The following is a 14,585-nucleotide window of genomic DNA, read 5'->3' on the forward strand; positions in this document are numbered from 1 at the left end:
ATTTACACCATGTTTCTCCCGAGTGTGTGGCCATGCTTATCCGCTGCAAACTGCCTTGTCCTATTTTTGCTCACTCGGAAATGGAGATCACAATCATCATTACCTGCTGTGTTTAAGTGTTGTTTAACTCCATTAGGATCACTGTTAACCACGGCATTGCACTGGAACAGTGGGGATCCACATTTTAAGGATAAAGCAAGGTAAATCTTGGAATCTTGCACTCTAGATACAGACCGGTCAAATTTTAACAAGGAAAATTAAATATAAACTAGTGAATGTCCACATCTTAACAGTGAGTATGCCAGCGAACTAGACCTGAGCATATAATGTATCTTTTGTAGTTATACATACATTAATTCCTACTTTTTCCCCTGGGGTCGCATTTTTATGAGCTCCCACTTTAGTTTCAGGAATATTACACCGATGTGTAGTAAATTAAGTTCTAGATCTTGACATGTACTAATCATAATGTGAAATACTAGAATATTTAGTTCTAGATAACCTGTAACTAAATGTTTCGTACCTTTTGTAGGTCCACTGTGATCTGTACGTTGAAATGCACATGTGTAAATGGTAAACTCTAGCATAACATTTTCAGGTTTCCCATAAGATGTTTTGTATAAAATGTAAAACCAAGGGAAAACATTGGAGTTCTTGGTGTTTATAGGTTGTTATGCTGTTATCTTACTGTCTGGGCCCCCTTGAGATCAGTATGTGGCCCCTGATTTATAATGAGTTTGACACCCCTGCTCTTAACTCCCACAATTCACACACAGTTCACTCTCAACAAGGGGTGATAATCCTGACATACTTCACAGTTTGAGTCTATTGGGATTCAGAGGCTCATATGAGTCACTTTTGAAAACAGTGTGTTCAGTTCATATATAATCCCGAGTTATTCAGTCATGTGTATTGATGTAGATTTTCTTCCGTTAATCAATTAACAACATTGGATTTTTCCTCTTCATTTAACCTTTCTGCATCTGTAGAAAATATTGTTATTGTTACCACAGCATTCAGTCACATACAGGGATCACATGTGTTAATCCACACTAACAGTTAATCTGCGGTTCTTTCATGTGAACACATTCCAAACCAAAGTGGGAGGTCTGTTTAGAATGGGGATTAAAAATGATCCACTTGGAATCAATTCGTTCAGAAACATTAATGTCATAGACACTTAAAGGGTAAATGTAAGATAAAAAGCTGCGATGTTTACAACCAAAGTGGCGGATCACGTGTTTGCGACCACACACGGGACAAAACTAACATCGAAGGTGTCATTCAAAGAATTCTTTCATAGCTCTTTTAAGCACTGGCTTATTTGCATGCCACAGCTGCTGTGCCCTTCGTTTTATCTCAAGGAAATGAAGGGAGGTACATGGCCAACTATATCAGAACCCTCAAACTATATAGTTTTCTGTCCTCTCCCATAAGTCTTCCAGAGGAATGGGATTAGAGCTCTCTGCACATCTCTAATGGACTTAGCGATAACAGCTACCCTGGCTGCACAGTGGCTGACGGCTTTGTTTTGATCCCTGATAAAGACAGGTCAGAGACAGTGTTGTGTGTTTTGGCTGAAGTGATTTTGTGGGTATAATGTTCGGCAGCCTGACAGAGTGTATTGAGCAATTTTTCAATTTCACCTTCGAAAGCTTGCCATATTATTTCGATGATGTATTTTTCGAACAAAAACAGCAAAACAAAAGAAGGTTCCTTGTCGCTGAATACAGAGTACTAAATCATGAGCTAAGACATTATTTATTTGACCTTCCTCTGATGACCAGAAAATGAGGCGACCCTCTGATTAATAATTGTGGGACAAAGAGAGCAGGAATGACTGATGGAGGGCAGATGAACTATTTAGCTTCTGCAGGTTATACTCTACAGGCTACCTAACCTGGGTAATCACTTCTTCCACCGGCGACACCCTCATGTGACTCATGACACGCAGAATTATCCGTTCAGCTGCGGGACCATTTTGTGGCTGATTGTAGGTTAAAATCAAATTGCTTTGATTTAAGACTCTAATATTAAATTAATCTGGGACGTGAAAAGCCCAGTTCAACAAAAGCAAGCTCTTTGTTTGTCAACTGTTGTGTGCGCTCCCTGACAGTTGAACTGAAAGATCACTGCTGATGTATTACTTAATTATACTTTTCATGTGGCGGAAGAAATGTTTTATACCCAAAAGTTAATTGCAGAAACGATTCAACTGAAGGCTTCCTTAATTGCGTAAATATGTCAATACTGGGACTGTCGCGTTGGTACGACGTTGAACAAATAGACAGTTGCCCTTGGCAGTTAGTCTATGTGGGTGCAAAGGCTTTAATGTCAAAATTGTACGTTATTCCCAGACATTCATCTTTATTGACAGTGGAGCCCAAAGAATAAGTCATACCTCCTTTAACTTTAAATGTTTCATAACAGGAAACAATTTACTGCGAGTTCATCAGAAGCAACAGTGTGTGTGTAAGATATATAGAGGGATCTATAAGCAGAAACTGTGTTTATTGTTTCATGATTATGTTTCCATTGCATCACCACGTGATACTAAGAAGGTGTATTTCCATTTCCCCTTGAAGACCTCTGTATGTTTGTGGATGAGTGAGGAGAGAGGAGGACAGTTTGTGGATGCAGTCAAGTGAAAGTGTATTTATTTATTCCCTCATGTGTTCACTCTGGGGGGCACATGGTAGAATAGTGGCTGGCACTGTTGCCTCACAGCAAGAAGGTCACCAGTTTGAACACCGGTTTGACCAAGGTCCTCTCTCTGTGGAGTGTGCACGTTCTCCCCCTGTGTGTGCACGGGTTTTCTCTGTGTCCTCCAGTTTCCTCCCATAGCCCCCAAAAACACGCAGAGGTTAATTGGACACTTTAAATAGGTGTGGATGTGAGAGTGAATGGTTGTTCGTCTCTTTGTGTTTGCCCCGCGATGGACTGGCGCGATGTCCAGGGCGTACCCCTCCTTTTTTCGCTCTTTGTCAGCTGGGATTGGCTCCAGCTCCCTCCATGACCCTCATGTGGAGGATAAAGCGGTAGACGATGTAAGAGCTTCTCTGTTTGTTTGCCCCTGTGACTTCACTTCTAAAAATACCGTGTGAGCTGTTCACATGCGTAGAGCACCTTCTTGAATTCATGTTTGCAATCTTGTCCTAGTGACCTGATTTTTAAAGCTGCAATTAAGGACGCTTGTTGACGCTCTTTCCTCTTTCTGGGATTTAGCAACAATCAGGATGCATTTCGTATACAATAGAGATGCCTTAAATAATTTTTAACTATTCTTCTTATTGCCTATAATACCACATAAAGGCACATTTTGTGAGGCAGCTGTTAAATGTCTGATGTTGTTATTTCATTGCACACTGCCAACACACTATTACTCAGTGCTTGATTTTATGGCCTGTCACTCCGTGATGTATAGGCCTATCAAAGCATGTCTGTTGTGTTTTATTGTTCCACTACTTCATTGTAGTGGTGATGTGACCAGTGATAAAGTCTCAAAGTTTCTTTGTCCGCCACTGAGTCACAGGTTCTGTGGCACTAATATAATTTAATAACATTAATAAGACAAAGGCATCGTGGAGGTTTCATACCGTTATTGGTAAAAGTAATTAGTAAAGTTGCTTTGAAAAGACTGCGACTTACTGCATTAAGGTTTATTTGCCTTACAGAGGTCACTGGTTAAGTTAGACAGGGGACCACATAAATTAGTTGCAGCTTTGTGTTTGTGTTGTGATAGATCAAACCTGCCTGTTTCACCTCACACTTGAAATAGAACAACCCTTCAGGAATAGCTGCTTGATCCGAGAGAACCCAAACAAACGTCGGCGTGCTTCACCCTCTTGAATAGCAGTTGTTCCCAAACCAGCTGATGCATTTTTCCTGTTCCCACCTGCACAGTTATCTAATAATGACAAATCTGAAATCATTTCTGCAAATGCTGCAGTAGGTGACAATGTAAGACTATCTTTTTGTTGTAGACAGTTAATAACTAATAACAAAAACATCATAACTGCCCCAATTCCCGCACTGTTGAATCTAACAATACATACAGTATGTGTGTGTGTGTGTGTGTGTTTTTTTTTGTTTTGCTTCCTTCCAGATAGTATATCAAATACAGGCTGTGCTGCATTGCCAGAGATACAATTGTCACTTTATCTCTGTCCTGCCTTGGCCCCGGTCACCTGCATTATCAAAACACTGGGGTCTTTCCTCAGGTTGCTGCCTGCAGATATGGCCATTAGTTCTGCTCCTGTGCTTACGGGAGAGAAATCCCAGGTCAGTGGAAGATAGTGAGACAGAGGAATGAATGACATCCTATCCAATTACTTGTCACCTCTACACAGGCCGGTACAGGGACTTGAGGAGACCACATGAGACAAGCAATTACACCAAAAAAAAGATTCTGATCATCGCAGAGGTAGAGCCACACCTCAGGCTGGCACCCACCGTCTTCCTTATGTCTTGAAGTGAACTAAAAATAATGAGATATTTACACTTAACGTGTACGGCGCAAATCTGTGTGTACGGACAACATCTTAAAGAAAATGCAATGTGTGCGTTGTGTGGTTAAAATATCAGTCAAACTGTCTAAACGATTATTGACTTGTTCTTTTAGGAGAGAGACAGCAGACCTGTCACAATCTGTCTGATTATCATAGAATCTGAGTTTAGAGAAGCAGATTCCTGCCGAGTTTAGCTGACAAATAATTTTGCCTAAGTAAAAAATAACTTGTCAAAGAGCTACCTGTGAGTTGTGACGAGTTAATTGATTTACATCAGGGTTTGGGAACAGCGTGTGTCTGGGAAAGCAATAGGCATATTTAGACCTTTTTGAAATAGGTTTCCAGTGCAATTATACAGCACTCTCAGCTTGAAAAGTAAAGTTTTGATACCAATGTCACCGTGTTCTCAAATATTGACTGGTAATTTCAAAGCAATGTGTTATCACAACGTAGAGAAGCAACAGGAAAACAAGGCTTGTTTTTTTTTTTTCCTTTTTTTTGCTAAAACTCTGAGGCCAGAATGTTTATCATGAGGACATGGGAGCACAAGAAATGTTGTCGAAAATGATGTTCATGTCCGCTGTTTTTTTAAATTATTTATCCACCAAGCTTTGAGCTTCGCTTGTTTGTTTTTTTCTGCCTTGACAGAAAGGGCCCTGTGTTTTCAGCAGCATCCATTTGAAACTCTCTGACAGCCCTCTGCTGTGGGCGGGGGCAGGTTAGATATACAGAGCAGAAGCTCAAGGAACAAATGTGACTCAAGCAAGCAAGTCGAACAAAAACTAGAGACCAATGAGATCAAACCAGTCGTCAACGCGTCAACAGCCCAACCATAAAATGTACTCACAGGATGGACCTTCACATTTAAACACTGCTTTCATTTCCATCTTAACTACACATCCGTACAATGTTGTCACTGCATCACGCATAGCTGTGATGCTATGGATGTGACAAAAACCAAACAGACAGGCACTTGCCAAAATACTCATAACCACAATATGCCTTAATGACACACTCATCAGTCATGATGGAGCAGCTGGTTAAAAAACCAAAAATGCAGACTCAGACTTCATCAATACCTCATCAGCAGTCGTATGCCGTTTCAACCCATTCTCATCCCGAGAGCGCCATGTACCCGCCGATCTGTCACGTCCCTCAGTGTCGCCTGACAGACGCGCAGTGTACCCTTCCGTGTCTGAATGAAAGACACCGGGGCTTTTTAATGCACTCCAATGTAAACCTACACAAAAATCCGGATATGAAGCTAGGGGTTAAGGACCAGGATAGGACTGAGACTTAGGTAAGGGTCAAGAAATAGACTGAGGTCAGTACGAGTCTTTCAGATGCAGAAGGGGGAAGGGAGAACCTGTGCATCTGTAAAGCGATGCCAAGGGTCTGCATTTAACGAACACAGTGGGAGAGTGTCTGGGGTCGACACCTTCACAATCTTCCAGACGAGAGGGGCTGGTGCCTCACTCGAGCATGCAGCACATGAGCACTTGTCCATTCACTCACTGTGCATCCTCCAGAATTTTCTCCTGCTGTGTTCTCTCTCAGACAATAACCAGAGATTATACTAGGAAGCTGGCAGGAGCATCTCCAGAGTTTAATGCAGGTCTGAAAGCATCTAAAAGTACTGACACTTCAGTCAAGTGCTTTGCAACAGGGTATGGAAAGCAAGAAATCGCCTGGGGCCTTGAACAGAGAAGGGGCCCCCTGAGAACAACTGGTTTGTACAGTTGTGGTAGAACCCGCTTAAATGCTATGTTCAGTTGAAGACTGCAGCAACTTGGTCAGAAATAAGGTTGAGTAACAAAGAGTTGTTTTTTCTATTACTGATCAAATTATATCTGAATTGCAGAGTACTCGTATAATACATGATATAATATATTATATTATGATATATAATATTTGTACAAACACACTTTGAGACAAGTAGAAATCAAAAAAAAATTTTGTCCAACATTTATCATGAAAATTATCTATATTGACTAACTTGAACATTTTTAATTGTGATAATGTTTTTTTGCTTTTTTTTTGCCATATTGTATGAAAAAACTGAAAACTGATCAGTCAGTACCAATATCTGCTATCTAAAGGCACATATTGTAATGTGAAGTTCAAGTGAACAAGAGCACAGCAGTTAAATAAATCTGTCTTAAAATCTGTTTTTAAAAAAGCATTTATTCTCCTTGGCTTTTGACACAGTGGGAGTTACTGCCGAGTGTGTCTTATATTTTGTTTTACACTTTAAATGCGAGACGTGCTCTGTTCATGTTTTATGTTTCTTTAAATGCTTTGCATGTTTACTGCACAGCAATTTGATCAACTTTGTTGTTTTAAATGTGCTTTATAAATAAATTAGACTGGATTGGGTTGGATTGAGAGAGTACAAACTGAGCGCCATCTGAAGACAGGCTTTTTTCTGTGTGTGTGTGTGTGTGTGTGTGTGTGTCTGACCCAAGTCTATGAATCTACTGACTCTGATAAGACTGGATTTATTCTCATTACAAAGACAATTAAGTCTTTATAAAACTACTGTTAGATACTGGTAACAATGATGACTGATGACTATTAGTTTGATACGAGATCCATATCAGCACTTTATCTGCTGATCTGAAATTCCCATCTTGTGCCACTTTAAGTGTCGGGAAAAAAAATAAACACAGAATAATAAAGTATTTTAAATGCTGGACATTATTATTCACAAGCTGCTAATGGTGAAGAATTGTAAACAGTAGGCACTAATACTTAATAATTAAGTTTACATGCAACGGAAACTGTTACAATAAAAGTTACAATGTCAATATTGGGTATGGATGATCTTCAGCGTATGACAAAACAAAGACAAATAACAATACTGTAATTGCAGTACAGTAATATTGGGCCCTATAGTCCCTGAATCTGTGTGTGATAACACAAAGTGACTGTATATGAATACTGGCTGAAGGTCTTAAAATGACAGATTGCAGTCGTATTGATCTGAGAAAAATCAGAGCTGAGGAGCTTGTGGCTGCTGCATTTTGTGATAAGACTTCTTTCTCATGGCAGCCCAAGGGGAAAAACATTGAGTTTGTAACCAGAGGGTCACTGGTTCAAAACTCAGGATGGGTCAAGACCCTAGGGTGCCTCTGAGCAAGGCACCCAATCCCCTTGTGGGGGTTCTCTACTGGTGTGTGACAAGGATGGGTTAAATTCAGAGGTAAAATTCACAATCACTAATTGGTGTGTGTGCAAAAATAACTTATTTAAAAAAAAAACACACACAACTGAAACAACACACACCCGGTGGAAATAGAGACTAGAGACTATATTCATCAGTTGCAGTCTGCATATTTATTTGTGTGTCTGTCTGTCACACATAATTGTCTCTTGCTTAAGAGTGGTGTACATTACAGTGCTTATTTGGTTAGCTACTGATTGGCTCAAATGTGGATCACTCCGTGTTCACAATATATGTTTGTCCTGTCTTGTTTATACTGCTGGCCACTCGGTTTGTGATTAAGCGTTCAAGTAGGTCTGGCACTGACGCTGGAGGCCTGAATGCTTAATTGTAACGAAAGCCCTTTGGGGGCATGTGTATAGTTTTGTAGCCCCATGATAAGTAATTCATTAGTGTGGAAATTGAAGCTGCATTTGAGGCTTTGTCTCACTATAATATAAGCTGAACTAAGTATCCTAAGCCAAAACACAAATGCTGTAATGCATTCCGTTATTGAAAATTTATGGAAATACATGATTTGTATTCAAATAGGGAGATCGGACCTCTCCCATTTGCTGCTCTTTCTTTTCTCGTATTTACCTGCAGGTCCTCAGGGCTATGTTGTCACTCTTTTTCTTGCTCATCGATTATCCCCTGTGAGGAGTTTTTAATTCTCAAGCTCATATTTCACAAATTTCTTTGAAAACTGTTAAGCTGGTTGAAATGTGCTGATTCTGGTCTTCCCGATGTGGATTGACTGCCTGATGATAATCAGATTTTCTGCATATATGAATGCTGTAATTGAGGATGCATCGTGCTGCTCATGAATTACTGTTGATGGAAATGTGGCATGGGGGACAGCTCTTGTGCATAATGAGGCTCAGTGGCATAGGTATCATTTAATTACAAAGTGTTTAACAAAGGATGTATGTATCCAAACAGTCAAACTGAATCAGGGAGGGAAGGAGGGAATGGAGAGGGAGTAAACCGAGTCGATGCTTATCAGGCATATAAAAAGCTGGAACACAGAGGGAAAAACATAATGAGCTCCTTTTTGTGTCACTGTAAAACCAAGGGAATCTCATGTTGATCAACATGAAACTAAAAATCTGGGGCTGTTGCTTCCTTCTACTGGCAGCTTGTTGTTAAAATTAACTATTCGAAAATGAATACATTGAAGTAAGAATATGGACAAATGTCAGCAAACAAAGCAGTGGATGTTTTTATAGCATTTTCTTATCTTATGCAAAACAATCACATGGCGTTGGAAAAATAAATCAAACTAAATTGACTCCGATTTAACCAAAATTAAACGAACAGAAAGATGCGGTGGTAGTAGTATTTTCTTTATTTTGTTTTTCTGCTTTTTGGATAGAGCATTGCTTGCTGCTGGTTCGGGGACAGTTGACTGCTCTGTTGTTTGCTTCCTGCTTTGTCTCTGTCGGTCTGGTTGTGGGGCATAGTCGAGATTGCTTTTGTTGTGTTGTTGTTGTTGCTGTGCAGCTTTGCTATCATTTGTCCAACTTAAAGATTTAGCTGAGCAGTGCTGAACAAGAGAATGCGTGTTTAGTCATGCAACACTGGGCTGGGTTTAATTCCTGTTCTTTACCCACACTGTGGTGTAATTTGCTCAGCCTTTTTGCCCTTTCTGTGTGTTTTTTTTTTTTTGTAACGGGATGCAAATGGAATAGTAAATATAGTTTTGGCCCCACAGGCTTTGCGGTACCCTGGAGGTGTAAGCAAGGTGACTAAGTGCGACAGGAATGAAGGAGCTGTGGGCGACTGGTTCCTCCTGAGGCCCTGACAGATGCTAATGCTGACAGATCGAGAGAGTGATTATTCAGAGCTTAGGAGATGAACTAGTGCTTGTGTTAGCTGGCTCCCCTGGCAGCAGAATCACTCCCAATCACACCTCCATAAATCACACACACATATTCTGGCACAGTTGGAAAACACCACCATTGAAAGTGTGGCTGCATGAAAGAGTACCATCAGTGACTGCGAGTGCAGCACACTTGGCTGAGAGAGCAGGAAGGACATGTGCTGCGTTGGCACTGAAAGTCTTTCAGCTCAACTGTGAATTGCTAATAACTTATTTTTATGAAGGGCTTTTAATGTCTTTTTTAGGTTGTGTATCCCATACAAGATTTGTTTGGTCTTTTCACCTTTGATTACGTTGAGGCTGTCTCTTTGAGCCACATTACCATGCAGTAATGGTGGAAGCATGCGTATTACCACACTTTTGTAAAATCACAGTTGATCGTTTACCATCTCATTGAGTGTGTGTCTGCAGATGCAGATGCAGCATCATGACGGTGAGGACCTGCCATAGCCTCCTCTCTCCCTCTGACAGGAACATGATGTGCGTCTTGTTCAAAGCGCATCAGCTCCATGTGAGAGTTGTAAACAAAAAGCCTGGCACGTCACATCATTCTCAACTGGAGTTCAAGCTGGCGTGCAGCCGTAATAGTTCAGTTAAATAAAAAATAGGCTTTCAAAAATGCAAACTAATGAATGAAAATCTAGTAGTCAGTGACCCGTACTACCCTGAGAATGTCATCAAATGTGCTGTTCAATGCGCGCATTTTCTGGTGCCGGTTCACCTTTTTTCAAATTGCTTTGTGCCCGAGCATCGCCGCTCCAGTTACGGCATGCGCCTTCTTGTTTATTTATTTACTTATTTCTAATGCAGCCACTTTCAAGGCAGCTCATACAAAACAACGAGCCTTCATTTACAGATGGCCTTTTGTTTAGGAAGGCTAATGTGAGCTCACTTCAAGCACCAGTGATTTGACCTCTAAATAACACTGCATAATTCAAAAATGGGAAGAAAAAAAAAAAACAGAACAGATAGTAGAAACTAAAGCCCATGTGTCTGGCTTGATAGATGTCAGTTTGCTGTGGCCCGAGATGGTGCTGACCATAACGAAGCATGGAGTACTCGGAGCATGAAGCGATGTAAAACCGACAAACCCGCCTGAAGGGCCCTGAATCATCCTGTGGTGTCTTCAGTCAAGTTGAAACTTTTCCCTCCATCTTGTGTGCAGCTCTCTTTAATGTTAATGCCGGGCAACATTTTATATACCACCTGTAACGTATAGGTCATACTTGGAACCATGTGTTGCCTGGATTGTAAATGGAAAAGAAAAGGCATTGCTTCATGTGTTGAGCGATAGAGATGAATTGAGTTCATTTAACCTTCATTTACTGCACTGATTTGTTAAACATGCCAAATAATGTAAGATGTGCATGACATATTTCTTATTAGAGTCCAGAAAAATGCAGTGTCTACATGCTTTCAAGAATCAACAGAAACTAACTAGTATTGACACAAAGTTCTTTACCAAACATAAAGAATGTGATGAACTGGAATTGTAGTAAAGGAGTAAACAAATGGAAATTGTTCACGCTACAAAGTTCCACTTGTATTCGTTATTATGATTTCTGATGAAAGCAGGATGGAACACAGCTCCCTTGCTAAATGAACTCAGACTTTGACTGATGTCTACACTGAACCAACTCTGCCGCTCTGCTCCTTCTCCGCTGTCTGCTGAGTCACTACTGCTTGATACACAGCGAGTTGAAGAATTTCGGGGTTTTTTTCTGGATTTTTTTTAACTTTATTTCTGTGAGCCTCTCAGATGCTTGCAAAAGTTTTTTTTTTTTTTTTGCTTGACTCACTATGTTATTCATGTAAAGTGAGTCAGAGGTAGTTTATTGCTGGCCGCCTCAATAACTCCTCAGTTAGCAGAATGTTCAGACCTGGAGAGGTAAACAGATGTGCGCGACATTGTGGCTGCACGCGCCGCACTTACCACCACAACACAGTAATATCTCTCTCCCGCATTCTCTCTTTCTCCATTATTTCTTTTTTCTCAACCAGTCACCCACTCATCGGTAAAAAAAAAAAAAAAAACAAGTCCTGATTTTTGTGGTGGCCACTCTGCTACTGCCTTCACCAATGTCAGCTGCATTGTGAAGAAAGACAATGGCATGATAAATGAACACAGCTCTTTGAGATTATTTCTCAGTTTCCTATCGGTTCCGACCTAGTGGACAAATCATTTGATGTTCTTTATAATGCAAAAAAAAAACCCAAATAAACAAAAAAAAAAAAACAAGACCACTTCTGTAATTGAAAGTAATAAATTATGCAAATTCTTTACCTTTGAGCTTTGTCATCAGTAGCACATTTCCAGTGTGCTGCATTGCGTCAGAACAGTCAGTGCATGATACAAGAACATCTCTTTAATGAATGATAATGATTTTAGTTACCCTGCAAGTCTCCATTACCACAGCAAAGCTAAGACTAATAAACTCAATTATGTGCTCTGATGAGCTATGAAAGAATTCAGCAGTTTGAAATATGTCCCTTTAAGCAGCGATCTACTGCTTCATAGCGGCATTGTTGTGATGACAATCAGCCAGGGAGCAAAGTGTTAACAAGTGACTTCTCTGGCACAAAAATGACTTTTTTTTTTTCTTTCTTTTTTTTTTTTGTCATTCGAAAGCAATTTATGAACCAGTGGGATCTCATTATTGCATCAATTTACTTCCAATTAGAAGAAATAAATCAAATTATGCTTTTCATAGCATGTGGCAAAGTATCTGGATGATAAGCACACGTGACATCAGCCAAGTGATTACATTTTTTTTTTTTTCCCTTTTAGATTTAGGTCTGCATATTTTGACAATTAGGTGAAGAGTTGAACAAATCCATCAACATGAACCTTTTATACTTTTTTGGATTGGGTTTCTGAATTACAAGTTAATTGATAAACAAAACGACAAAAAAAAAAGCAATTAAAGTAGTAGTGCAGCGGGGGGGGGGGGGGGGGGGGGGGGGGGGCATGAGATCCACACAGAGCTCTGGTAACTTATGACACGCAACCATGGTAACACCATTGGGGCAACCACTCTCATCATGTCCGTAGATGTATATCACCGGCAGCATATATACCTGGCAATATGTCAGGACAGGCTAATGAGAAAGCCTTTTGCTGGATAACAAAAGATCCTGAGGAGCACAGAGGTGGATCACTGCTGTGAAACACACTCAGAGCAAGATGGAGGAATTAGAACCTTCAGGCAACAGATTCCTCTTGTAGAGTGATCACCTCATAACGGGGACCGTCGTTAATCACAACTCTGAAGCTTGCATCCTGATTTGCAGCTTCCCAGTCGGCGGTTAAGGGGAAACGTAAGGGAAACATTACATTACGTCACGTTTTTTTTACACTTCTTGATGACATTAAAGTGTGTGTATGTAAAGTCTAACTGAATTTCAAAACACACTATGACATCAATAAAACCTTTATTTTATTTGACAAAGTTAGGGACATGATTGTTAGTGATCGATAGTGAATTTATTGGACAAAGGGTGTTGACGATTGAGCTGCCAGGCAGGAGGGAAAAGAGGAAAACCAGAGAGGAAAAGAGGACAGTTGCTGTAACAGAGGGTGAGATGGAGGCGGATGATCTGCTTTGGCGACCCCTAAAGCGAGAAGCGGAAAGAAGATGAGAAAGGAGGGGGACATGAGTCTTGTAAGTTATGTCTTCTATAGGTTTCCCCCTAAACTGCCAACTGGGGAGCTGTGAATCTGGATGCCAACTTCAGCTTTGGCAATAAAACTTTTTATTTTATTTTATTTTATGTTATTTAGCCTTTATTAAACCAGATAAAAATCCATTGAGATTGAAATCTATTTTCCAAGGGTGACCTGTTCAAGAGTGAAAGAGTTGAGGTCACAGTAATGATTTAAAAACACAGGCACTGTTTAATGGTTTTTTTTGTGTGGTCTGTCTAATAAGATAGAATAAAAGGTTCCAAGTGGAAATCGAGTCAGACATTTTCAGTTCAGTCTGGAGAGTGTTCCATAAAATGTGAAATTCTCGCAAACTGAGTCGGGTGGCATCTGGAGCTCTATATAAACATTTTGTACTGTGAAAGATTGGCTACATTTTGAACCCAAATAGCTCCAAATGTCAAAAGTTGCCACACTCTGAGTGCCAGAGTGTGGGTAGTGTGGAGTTTTATTCTAAAGGTGGCTGTGGTCAGCTTGCAGTCAGGGAGGTTGTCTATTGTAAGCCACATTTTGAAGCAGAAACAGGTTTTTCCCACAATTGGGGATATTATAAGCAGTTCTGTTGCCTTTGTGACCACGGACTATACATCTACCATTTTTTGAGAACTGGAAAATGACAGATTGCTGTTATGCTGTTGCCATACATGCTTTGTTGATTTGTGATTCTGTTTCATTCTGCAAATATGAGCCACATTTTCACTCTTGTATAATGGTGAGTTGCTAAAAATGTATGTTGCTTTTCTTTCAGAACTTAACTCTGTGAAATTGATTGGACTGGGCATTTTCATGGGGAGTGAAAAGTGAATTTTGCACCAATTTTAACTGCAGCTTAACTTGGCTGCTTACTCTTACCTGGAGTTGTGTAACACTTAGCATGGCACCATGTTTTATATAGTTTCCCTCCACAGTCTGGAGCAGAAATGTGAGTTTTTTTTATTGAAATACAGACCAATCAACACTTTAACCTGTCACCTTGACTGTTAACTCATTTATACAAACAAATGAACTTTCACTCCTTGGGAGAAATGACCAGTAATGAAGCATACGTTTGCCATTTGCACTTTCCCATCTGTGATATTGTGAGCACTTTCTAAATCATTTAATATACGAAAAAGAAAACTGTGTTGCTCTTTGGATTGTGCCTTGTAAATTATGAATAACTCATTAAGGGCAGCGTGATGGTACTTTGCTTGATTGGTCCACACCTGATAGAAGATCCAGGGTGATGATGCTTGACTAAATGTGCGGCGGGGAAAGAGTTGGTGTCTTTTTCAGTTCCATCCATCACTG

At 40.2% G+C, this 14,585-nt stretch overlaps 1 protein-coding gene across 2 annotated transcripts in view; it reads left to right on the plus strand.

Annotated features, from left to right (window-relative positions):
* Positions 1-14,585, plus strand: part of thsd7ba (thrombospondin, type I, domain containing 7Ba) — a 164,762-nt gene that overhangs the window by 68,208 nt on the left and 81,969 nt on the right. The window lies entirely within an intron of this gene.

The sequence above is a fragment of the Solea solea genome, chromosome 2, assembly GCF_958295425.1.
Source record: "Solea solea chromosome 2, fSolSol10.1, whole genome shotgun sequence".
In the NCBI taxonomy this organism is placed as follows: domain Eukaryota; kingdom Metazoa; phylum Chordata; class Actinopteri; order Pleuronectiformes; family Soleidae; genus Solea; species Solea solea.